Here is a 12,791-nt window from a genome sequence, read left to right on the forward strand (position 1 = left end):
CCCCCGCACAATAGCTCCGATTTACGGCCAACAAAAAATCCGGGGACTGAATTGAAAAAGAAAGAAAAAACAAAACAAGGGGGCATATATTAAACCAGTGGAACAATCTTCACAGAATAAAATGTGGTTTATGTAAAATAACACTTTTATTGTCACAATCACAACATTCGTTGTTGCACGTTTTACGAACAATTATTCATATAATTTAAATTTCTTCACATATTGTCAGAATTTTTTTTTAAATATTTAGTATTAGTTAAAAGTCGTTTGTAAACATTAATTGATTTATGTTGAGTATTCGTCCGTGTTCAAATTATCGATTACTGGTCACTATTCTGCAATTGGGTATTTCTTCACGTTACATATTTGACGATTTTGAACTCTTGGTACGTGGAAACATGAACTTGGGAAAAAGGATCAATTTATGTGATTTAAAAAATCATTTTTACATTACTTCTTTGTTTGCCTTTGTTACTTGGCTCAAAAACCTTAGTATACCTATGGATTGTAAAAAATCTACGTTGCTGTTCATTCTGATTTTGGAATCATTGAATAAACACTGCTAGCCTCAAGAACATCACAATTTAATGATAATTGTTTCTTTGAGGCACTTGTTCGTTCGATTACAGCATGTGTTCTAAACAATCTAGTAAGCTTGCAGACCGAGAAGTAATTCGTCGGGAAAAGATGACCAAATAAATTTTGGAATTTGAAAACAGGAGGCTAGACATGACAAATTTATTGTCACTATGCTTTGTTTGTAGGATGGTGGCGAGATCTATCGGGACAGATAAACGGTTTTGGCTTGACCGGATTTGGCCCGCGGGTTGTACTTTGCCAACCCCTGTCCTAACTCCTCGTTTTGGATCATTTGTAGAAAAACTACCAAGTTTCACGTCGTATATTTCGTTCGATATTCTTGACGTCTGTAATTGAATTTGTCCATACCCAGACTATAACCATACCACTAACCAATTTTACGTTTGCCATAATGTACTAGAAGCAATTTATAAAGTAATTGCTGTATGTTTGGCCATACTTTCGTGTTAAATAACTATTTTCTGTCTGGTAGTTCATAGTCTACCCCAGTGTAGAGAGCACAGAAGAGAGCGCTTATTCTAGTCTGTAGCTATCAGATGAATCCAGGGCAGCTCTGATAATGCATGATACTTTAATTAATCAATTAATCACCCTTAATATGGGTATCAGAGTACTATTAAACTATTAAACTAACTATTAAAATTAACTATTAACTAGATTTAACTATTAACTATTAAAATAGATATCGACTTATAAACCATGCCGTTTTATCGAATTTTCTATTTTTTTTCTCTGAATTTTGCACATGTGCTCCCTGTCCATAAGGTTTATAGCAAATCACACTTAACTCGCTATTAAGAATCTTGGTGACTCTTTTAACACATTCAGTGCCATATCGCCCAAAAATGGGTAATATGGTATAATTAAAAGCAAGTAAGCATAGGCAGCGGCACCGCGCTAACTTGACTCGGCGAATTTTGACACGGCGTTGAACGTGTTAATAGCAGGCCCCACACACTCACGTTTGTTTTCCATGCGTTGAATCAATTTATAGGAATTTCCGAATAAAGAACGAATATTACAAAAGAAAACTCTCGGCCTGCTGATTTTCCAACTCGAAAGACTTGGCATTAGAGGGCTTGGTTCAAGTCATACCTATGTAATGGATCGTATAAAGTCACAATGTTGTCGTGCCTGTCCGATTCCTTTGTAGGTTCCTCTGGGAAGTATTTTTAGGCCTCTTCTGTTTCTATTATTTGTGAACTATACACAGATGAGCTCAACATTGATCAATTGATGTCGCGGTCAAGTTTCGTCAGGGGCCTCTCTCTCTCTCTCTCTCTCTCTCTCTCTCTCTCTCTCTCTCTCTCTCTCTCTCTCTCTCTCTCTCTCTTGTAGGTACCCTTCGGGGGCCCCTCTAGCATAAGGAGAGCCCTCTCTAACCTATGTATGCACCTTTTACTACTACAAAAATTTTTTGGGGCCCCTAACACGTCGAGGTTCTAGGCGACCGCCTACTCCGCCTACCGTAGGATCCGCCGCTGATACTGTATATAGTGTAGATTTGATTAGGCATTAGGATGATCCAAATTGCTAGAAAATTCTTTGACATGTTTTCAGAAAACTGATGAGACATACGTTAAAATCCAGGAGAAACTGTTAAAACCCTATAGGATAGCCAAAACTGTTGTTAGACTGAAATTGTTCAAAAATCCATACGATTGGATGAAATCGTTATTCTAAACACATTTAAAACAAAACAAGTATGCATTAATAGAAACAATATGTGTTCCATAATATGAAACTTTTATGTTTTATTACGTATTACATTATTTTACACTATCGGAGGATCCAGCTGTTCCTGCTCGTGACGCAAACTCGACTCTTTATCCTCGCGATCGGGACCGAGATAACGATCTCGGTCCATCCCGAGATAACGGCACTCGTCCACATCAACCGACGAGAGATCACTCTCTCGGAGAGCGTGAGTGCCTCGCTGCGTAACGTATCCAACATCTCCCCTTCTTTAAAAACGTCGATAAACATCGAACCTACTGGGCGGCCTTCTATGTCTAGAAGACCGGCGTGGTTCCTGTCTTGAAGGCTGCACAAAGATTGCCGGATTCGGAGGGCAGGTACGAGGCAAAGGCGCCACGGCTGGCGCGGCATCCGGATTGATGACGGATGCTGAAGTCTGCAGTTGACGGTCAGACGGTAAGCCAGGAGCGCTGTTTGGCACGTTTGAGAGGGCATCGGGATTGCTGACCGATGCAGGTGTCCGCAGTTGAGGGTCAGGCGGTAACTCACGAGCGCTGTTAGGTGGCGTATCTAAAATTATATCAAGAGGTAAATTGGTGTTAACCGATCTCACAGGATCGTGATGATGTTGCTGACGTTCACGGCGATCACGCAACTGGTTAACGTGACATCTTATAAGCCTCTTATCCAACATCCTGACGGTATACATGACAGCCCCGATACGTTTAACAATTGTGCCAGCTACCCAGATCCATCCATTCCGTGTATACCGTTTGGCGTAGACTGGATCAGACGTACGGAACTGTTTCAGGTTGTTCGTTACAGCACATTTTGTAGAGCTTGTTTGCTTCGGGCGTAGGAGATCTAATGTTGTTCGAATCGGCCGGTTTAGCATTAGATCCGCTGGTGACTTTGAAGGGCCCAACACATAATTTGGCGTGCTTCTGTAAGCGAGTAAAAATGTGTCCAATGCTTCGTGGATCGGTGTGCCATTTGCCGATATTTTCCTAACAGCACGCTTGAATGTATCGACAAATCTTTCAGCCTGCCCATTAGATTGGGGATGATAAGGCGCTGTAGTGATATGGTCGATGCCGTTTTGGATGCAAAATTCCTTAAAATCCATGCCAACGAACTGCGTTCCATTGTCTGAAACAAGCGTGTTAGGAACTCCAAAACGGGCGAATATCGAACGCAGAATGTTGATTGTTGCCTTTGCTGTGATGCTATTCGTTCGTATTACTTCAGGCCAGCGGGAGAATGCATCCACTACCACGAGAAAATATGCTCCATCAAGCGGGTCAGCATAGTCTACATGTATTCTCTGCCATGGTGCCGAAGCTTTCGGCCAAGAAACGGGATCTGAGTGGGGTGGTGATTTGGCAACAGCTTGGCATGCATCACATGTTTTTACCCAGTCCGCAATATCTGCATCCAGAGAAGGCCAATAGAAATAGCTGCGGGATAAGGCTTTCATTCTGACGATCCCTGGGTGTCCGTTATGCACTTGCTGAAGGCATCGTTGTTGCAGTGATCTGGGTATTACCACCCTCTCGCTGAAAAGAAGACATCCGTCTACGATTGATAAGCCATCTTTTCTAGCGTGGAATCTGGCCAGTTCGCCTGTAAATGCTGTATTTTTGGGCCATCCGCTGCGAACGTAATATTCGACCTTCTGTAGCAACGGATCCTTCGCTGTTTCCTTTGTTAGCTCCACATGATTAACAGGTATTGTCTCTAGTGCGTTTACCAAGATCGATTTAACGTCTGCTTCTAAGCTCGCGATCACGCAATCTTCTTCTGGCTTGGTGTGCGTGTTTATCAAACGTGACAGTAGATCCGCATTACCGAAATCTTCGGTGCGCACGTACTCGATACTAAAATCATAGGCGAGGAGGGTTAACGCAAATCGCTGGAGACGGTTAGCCGTAAACGTTGGTATGCCCTTCTTAGAGCCGAATATATGGAGCAGAGGACGATGATCCGTTTGCAGGGTAAAATGTCTTCCGAAAATCAGTTTATGAAACTTTTTTACTGCGAATATTATGGCCAGACCCTCTCGATCAATTTGACTGTATCGGCTTTCTGTTTCGGTGAGGGCTCGAGAAACGTGCTGAATCACCCGTTGCAACCCTCCAGGATACACATGACTAATTGTCGCACCTAGGCCGATTGAAGATGCGTCTGCCGAAACAACGATCTTTTGCCTTGGGTCATAGTGAGCTAGCTGTAGATCTGAAGCTAATAGAGATTTGAACTCACGGAAAACGCGTTTGCATTCTGGCGTCCATTTAAATGAAGCATTAGCCTTCAGGAGCTGATCCAATGGGTATCTCAGTTTGCGCATGTTAGGCATAAAACGACCGTAGAAATTAATGGCTCCTAGAAAAGACCTAACGCCTGTAACGTCTGTTGGCTCTGGCAGATTCCGTATAAGCGCAACTTTTGCTGGATCAGGGCGCAGTCCGTGGCTATCTATTACGTGCCCCAAGTAGGTGATCTGGGGCATACGGAAAGCACACTTGTCAGCCCGAATAGTGAATCCGTAGTCCTGGATCCGCGCAAGCGTATCTGTTAAGATCGCATCGTGCTCCTCTTGCGATGTGCCACCAACAATGATGTCATCTAGATAACCTGACACATTCCTCAGACCAGCTAGCATTTTATCTATTACCATTTGGAATGCGGCTGGTGCGATCTTTATACCCGGTGGCAGGCGATTGTAAAGATATAGACCGCGATGCGTGTTAATGGTTAATAGTGAACGGTATTGCGGGTCGATCTCGATTTGGAGAAACGCATCTGATAGATCAATTTTGCTGAAGTATTTGCAGTTGGAAAGCTTCGAAAATATATCTTCCGGTAATGGTAACGGGTAACCATTTGGCTCTAGGGCGTCGTTTAGACCCGTGGAATAATCGCCACATATTCGGATCGACCCATTAGCTTTTTTGACAACTACTATCGGCGCAGCCCAATCAGATGCCTTAACAGGAGTTATAACCCCAAGGGTTTGTAAACGATCCAGTTCTCGATCCACCGCTTCTCGTACTGCGTAAGCAACTGGTCGTTTGGGGCGAAAAACCGGACGATAATTTTCCTTCAACGTAAAAGAAACGTTCGCCTTTGTACACAGCCCCGTCTCTCCAAAAAGCTGGGGAAATCTATTTTGCCATGACCGCTGCGCGCCGTCTGATGTCTTCAGCTGGGAACAGAATTTATCAATGGGAGTTGACCACAATGAAAAGGCGTCAATCAGATCCAGTCCTAGAAGAAGCAGGCGTACAGGAGTGACTGAAATCTGAACTCGCTTGGTTTGGTCGGCCATACTGACGCTACCCATAAAATTCCCGTCCAGTGTCAGGTTAGCACCCGATGCTGTGTGAGCTACTATCGATGAAGGTGCTAACTTAGGACTACCAATGCGCTGCCAGGTTTTCCGGTCGATCACTGTGATGTCTGATGCCGTATCAAGCTGCAATCGGACCGGCGTGCCATTTATCACCACAGGCACGAATTTACGTCGTTGCTGCACATTATGGACGTTTACTGAGAGCATTTTCATTCGTCTGTACTTGGTGAAACGCTTTTGTGGCTTGCGTCGAGCTGCTGTTTTGCAATGACCCTCTTTATGCCCGATACGCGAGCACGTTTCACATCGGTGGGTGCGGTAAGCACACTCTCGCATCCAATAACGGTCTCCGCACAGCCAACACGGATTTTTCGGAACAGCTGTGCCGGAAGAATGCTGCCGTTGTTGGCGGTCCCCTTTTGTATTAACAGCTAAAAGACGTTCCGGCAAAGGACCTTCAATCATTGCGCTGTCTCTCTTTAAATTCACCAACCGGTGACACTCGGTGGACAGCTGCTGAAGGGAAGTACAGGTTCGATCCTCAATACGGGCCAGAAGTCGCGTTCTAAGGTCAGCTTCGCCCTCGTCCCTCAGGCCACACACGAACAACAAACACTTGAAATCCTCTTCGGTGAGCTTGCCAAGCTCAAAATCCACCGAAGATTTGTTGATACGACATGCGTAGACCAAGTGGTCCTCCGTCCGCTTCTTGGTTATCTGGAGGCATTTAAAACGCTTGCTGAGCAGAGTTTCCTGGTCGTCGAAAAGCGCTGACAGTTTCTCCACTGTTTCCTCAAACGAGAAGTCAGACGGACGATGGGGCAGGATGAAGGACAGGAACCGATCGTGCTCGGCCGTTCCCAGTTTCCGCAACATCAATCGAACCTTGAAAAAAATAGATCGTCGTTCTGAAATAGATCAGCATACCTCGCGTACCATTGTTTAAATGTGATTCCTGCCTCTTTCTCGTATCGGAATTCTGCAATGTGACGAGAAAGCGAATCGATTATTTGTTCTGGATGCAGACTGGGTGGTGCGACGTTTTGATGTAGCAACCGCTGATGCAAAAATTCGTTAACAAATTGTTGCTGCTGGTGGTTGCTATGGCTGCTGGATGTACGCCGTACGTTGACCCGACGGTCCGTCTCGCTGGGCTTGGAACGCCGTATCTTGCGGTACGAAAACGCCTTGCGCGTTAGGCTGGATCGCTGCACCGTTGATACGATTTTGGGACAACCGACGCGGGTCGGCGTCCGCAAATGCGTCAGTACTGTTCGTATCACCAATTTCCATCCTCCGACGTTTTCGACGTGGTGAACCAATTTTTTTTTAAACACACGCACACGTACAAACACGTTAAAATGGAATCAGAATAAATAAAACACAAATGTTTCTTGGATCACACAAAAACGTTTAAAAGTGAAAACAAATAAATAACACAAATGTTCCTAAGATCACAAGAATCGTAAAAATTTCGGGATTTAACTGAATCCCATCCTCGTCGCCACTTTTATGTTTTATTACGTATTACATTATTTTACACTATCGGAGGATCCAGCTGTTCCTGCTCGTGACGCAAACTCGACTCTTTATCCTCGCGATCGGGACCGAGATAACGATCTCGGTCCATCCCGAGATAACGGCACTCGTCCACATCAACCGACGAGAGATCACTCTCTCGGAGAGCGTGAGTGCCTCGCTGCGTAACGTATCCAACAGAAACCATCACAGAAGTCTTGCAGAAACAATATTGGCATTATCGTGTGTGCTGAAAGAGGTCTTGTTTTTTGAAAACTCTTTTTCGAAAAAACTTTTTTTGAGAAGAAGTGGCGTTGTACTGTTGTTTCTACTACTATACCATGTGACACGACTCGAGGATGATAGAATTTGGTCCACGATTTTAAAATCCGATTGAAAAGCAATTTTTTTTAATATTCTAGGCACGATTTTCACTCGCTCATTTCAATTCTTTGACTTCACGGATGACAACATTAAGCCTCAAGAATTGGACTGAAAACCTGGGCCCTCTCCGTCCGTTCCGGTCTTCGTCATCCCGCAGCGCAATGATTTAACGCATTGAATGAATCGCCATAAAACGTTGATTCTGGATCATTCGATTCCACATTATTGGATTGGATTAGATTTTTAGGGGGACAGAACTGTCTCTAGATTAAAATCCAGATCGCACTGATCTCTCTGTATTTCGTACCCGCAAAGCGTCGGTGGGTGATTCTGCAACGTATTAATGGGTCAACTAAATAGTGATCAAAATTAATGTTGGCACGTTCTGGCTTTTGATAAATTGTTTGCTGCCGCAAACTGGATCAATCTACTAAAAATGTCGATACTGTGCTCATGTAGACTGTAACTATCATTCATTTTCATTCATTTTGTATATGACAGATATAATAAATGTATTGTTAGATTGGTTTATTAAGTTACGTTCCGGTTCGTTATGGTTTATTGAGTTAAGTTAAGTTAAGATAAGTACTCGATAAATTAGTAGTATTCTACTCTGAGACGTTTTGAATGTAGTTTTGGGGTTGATTGGAAAATTTAATTGGGCCGAAAAATTAAAAAAAAAAACCCTCAACAAAGATTACCATATTAATTGAATGAACTTAAGATCATCAAAAGAAAGGAAAACACGTAACATGTTTCTCCAAATATCTGAGCTTGGGTATACGGGGAAACCCAACCCCTTGGGAGGATGGGTGATATGGCTAAATTGGGGGGAGGGAGAGGTGCTAGCGTCTGTTCTCCATGTCAGGGGCCGCTGGCTCTCTCTTCAGTTCTGGCTTCGTACGGAACTTTAAACGAACGAAAGATCATCAAAAAGATTCGAATCGGAATAACGGTAATCGACCCACGCTACAAAACAGGACTAACGATTGGAAACTTGGAACATGGAACTCCAGATCCCTTACGGCACCCGGAAGTACCCGCATTCTTGCGGACGAGGTGAGGGCCCGCGGCTTCGGAGTTGTAGCACTTCAGGAGGTGCGATGGAAAGAAATTACGGAGCGCCCCTATCGCAGTGATTGCATGATCTACTAAAGTGGTGGGGAAAAGCAAGGTGCCGCATCGTGGAGGGAGATATCCTGTCGGACGAGCGAGGGGTGATCGACAGGTGGAAGTGCTACTTCGACGGACACCTGAACGGAGCAGATACAGCAAACACAGGATGAGGCACAGGAAGCAGAATTGAGCAGCAGGATGGCAGCCAACATGACGAAGACGAAGTGCCCCCGCCATCCTTGGATGAAGTCATCAGCGCCGTCAAACAGTTGAAATGTAATAAGTCAGCTGGCAGCGATGGACTGGTGGCAGAACTGTTCAAGATGGGGTCGAAGAGGCTTGCCATTATCATGCATAGGCTGATCCTAAGGATTTGGGACCAGGAAGAACTACCGGACGAGTGGAAACTGGGTGTCATACACCCAGTCTACAAAAAGGGCGACAGATTAGACTGTGCTAACTTCCGAGCCATCACTGTCCTCAATGCCGCCTATAAGATCCTGTCCCGCATACTCTTCTGCAGACTTGCGCCCCTTGCTACAGATTTCGTCGGAAACTACCAGGCTGGGTTTGTTGAAGGCAAATCGACCACCGACCAAATCTTTACTCTTCGGCAAATCCTCCAGAAGTGCCGAGAGCACCAGATCCCTACTCACCACCTGTTCAAAGACTTCAAGGCGAACCTACGACACCATAGATCGGACAGAGCTATGGAACACCATGCAGCAGTACGGATTCCCTGGGAAGCTGGTACGGCTGTTGAGGGCCACTATGGATGGGGTGCAGTGCAAGGAGAGGATGTCGAACATGCTGTCGGAATCGTTCGAATCTCACCGGGGTCTGAGGCAAGGAGACGGACTCTCCTGTTTGCTGTTCAACATCGCTCTGGAAGGTGTCATGCGAAGCGCGGGCTTCGACATCAGGGGCACGATTTTTACCCGATCTCTCCAATTCCTAGGCTTCGCGGATGACATCGACATCATCGGACGGACATCTGCGGCGGTGTGCGAGGCGTACACCCGACTGAAACGCGAGGCCGCTAGAATTGGATTGAGGATCAATGCGACGAAGACAAAGTACCTGCTTGCCGGGGGCTCTGATCGTGATAGAACCCGACTCGGAAGCAGAGTATCAGTTGACGGCGACGATCTCGAGGTGGTAGAGGAGTTCTGCTTCCTTGGCACGATCGTAACTTCGGACAACAACGTAAGCAGCGAAATTCGAAGGCGCATTGTTCAGGGAAATCGTGCATACTACGGGCTCCACAAACTCCTGCGACCCAGAAGGCTCCAGCAACACACGAAATGCACGATATACCGCACACTGATACGTCCGGTAGTCCTCTATGGCCATGAGTCATGGACAATACGGGCGGAGGACGCCAACGCTCTCGCCATTTTCGAGCGGCGGGTGCTACGGACTATCTTTGGCGGTATTTTTGAGCAGGGAGTGTGGAGAAGGAGAATGAACCACGAGCTGTTTGGCGGAGCAGACATCCTAAAGGTGGCTAAGGCCGAAAGGATACGATGGCTGGGGCACGTGATGAGGATGCCGGACTCATGCCCCACCAGGAAGGTGCTCGCCAGTGACCCGTTCGGCACGAGGCGCAAAGGAGCGAAGCGAGTTCGTTGGCTGGATCAAGTGGAGCAAGGCCTGTCGGAGATCGGGTGCAGCCGGGGGTGGAGGAATGCAGCCTTGGACCGAGTTTCCTGGAAACGGATTGGTAACCTGGCCATGTCAGCATGACGTGCTCAACTGTGAGCGGGCCAAGAAGAAGAAGAAGTCTTGCCTCGAAGCTTCTCTTTGACGAACATATCTCGAACATGGTTAGCTCGGTCTACAAATCCCTTGGGCTTATTAATCGCATTTCCTACGATTTTACCGACCCGTTGTGTTTCCGTTCTTTGTATTGTGGTTTGGTCCGTCCGATATTGGAGTACGCCAGTGTTGTATGGAGGCCCTCTGGAGTTGTGGCTACTGCTAGAGTTGAAAGTGTGCAAAAACTCTTCACGCGCATTGCGGTTAGGCGCCTCCTTGGCTGCTCCAATGCCGATCTACCATCCTGTTCAACTCAGTGTGAGCTCATTGACCTTCCTTCGCAGGAATCCAGACGTTGTCTTGCCTAAGGAGCTTTTATTGCAGGCTTACTTCTTGGGGTTATCGATGCGCCATCCCTCCTTTTTATCACCCCTCGTTATGTTACCACCCGGTCCCTTAGTCCTCGCCCTCCACTAATTGTTCCAGCGCGCTGAACGCTATTTGGCTCTAATTACCCGCTTTTAGTGCGTTTTCGGCCGTTCAATGTACTTTATACCCATTTTGACTATGGCATCTCCCTGTCTTCATTTCGCTCTCTTATGTTATCCTCTGTTACTAATTAGCTATCTTCTGTTTTCTTTTCTCTTTCACTTTTTCTTCTCGCTCTATCGGTTCCTACAACTCGCGGTCTGCAGCCTTCCCAATTAGTTAGATCATACTGGGGTAGTAAGGCCCACTATGTCCGTATCGAGCAGCGCCACGAGGAGGCTTGGGATCGGACTTCGCCTGTGACTACGTGACTACGTGTTAGGTATTTTTTGTGTTTCTTTTCTTTCGCGTATGAACATTTGGACGATTAGGTACTTTAACATAACACTATATTCACACGTTTCACGAACATTACAAAAATACATTTAGAGCCGGCTTGCTCTTCCGTTACGCGCGCTTGCTGGTCCGCTCGCTTGCCCTTCTGGTATCGGAGTGTCGAGAGCGAGCGCGTACGCTGACCCCTCGGTAGATTGCACTTACACATCAACCGCTGACCGTCGCTTGTCAACGGTGAGTTACCGTGACAGATCTACCGATGGAACAGGGTGGACCATATCAGTATTAGATCGTACGAGCAATTCACCGAAGGGAGGTTTAGCAGACCACTCCCCCCAACCTCTCCTCCTCACTTTCCCTGTCATCGTTTTGGTTGCTTGAATGTTTTCCAATATCCTATCCATTTGTGCCGTTTGCTTCCTAAGGGAAATTGTTGTGCTATACCATGGAGGAAGATTTATTATTATTTTTGGGAATTTGATTCCTTTTTTGGGGAACACTTGTACCTTTTTGTATAAGCGTCACCCTAGATAGGTGAAGCATACAAGTGTATTATTGGCTGTATTAATGCTGTATAGATGTAATATGTGTTATATCCGAGTGTGGGGAATGGTTTCGAACAAATTCAAATACCCACACAGAAGACATAAACCTTTTACATTAAAACTTAACACATTATTTTATTATCAAAACGATTACTTTGTAAGCGCGCGACAGGCACGTCGTCGTCCCTCCTGCATCGCATGAAGCGACACCCAGGAGTGTCAAAGTCGTGCGACGCAGCCCGCGTACGCAACAATATGTTTAGCGCATTTGCCACTAATTATTCTTGCTTCGGTGTGTTCTGTGTGTGTTAATATAATGTCTATTTGATAAAATATTTGAATGTATTTTTCCATTCGATATCCTTATTAATATAAAGAGGACAATTTGGGATTTTTCTAGTACTGCTACAGTTCGTGAAAAATATTGCATAGGTCTTTCCATCGTTAATCTTGAGTTTCCATTTCATTCATTCAAAGGAATGTGACAAAAGGTCACAGTATTTTTTTTATTCAAGAAAAACGGCCATTTCGTATTGCTTTGGTAACTTAATCTAGCACAGTCTTTTCCCGAGTTACGCGAACTCGAATTCCCTTTATAATATCGTTTATATTTAGTATTTAGGAATCGATTTATTTTTTATTTTCGTTTTTTATAAACGTAATTGATATTTCTACGTATATTAAGGTTTTTTTGGTTTTATTAGATTACATTTTTACCTAAATTTCCTGAGGTAGGCTACATCCGAGTCCTTCAGCAGATCCCGAACTGGAGTATCAGGAAGTCGATCTGTCCAATGTGATACACTGGAGATGTGCGCCCAATGCGAAATGGTTACACCTACGTCCAGGCATCATTCGAATGAACGCTCGATCACCAAAGATATCAGAGAATCAAGGCTTCAAGGAAAAACAAGGAGTGACGGAATACAAAAACCTCCCGAGCTCATCCGATTGGTCACAGTATACTACATACAGGCAGTCCCAGAGATACGCTT

The sequence above is a fragment of the Anopheles moucheti genome, chromosome 3 (genome assembly GCF_943734755.1).
Source record: "Anopheles moucheti chromosome 3, idAnoMoucSN_F20_07, whole genome shotgun sequence".
Taxonomy (NCBI): Eukaryota; Metazoa; Arthropoda; class Insecta; order Diptera; family Culicidae; genus Anopheles; species Anopheles moucheti.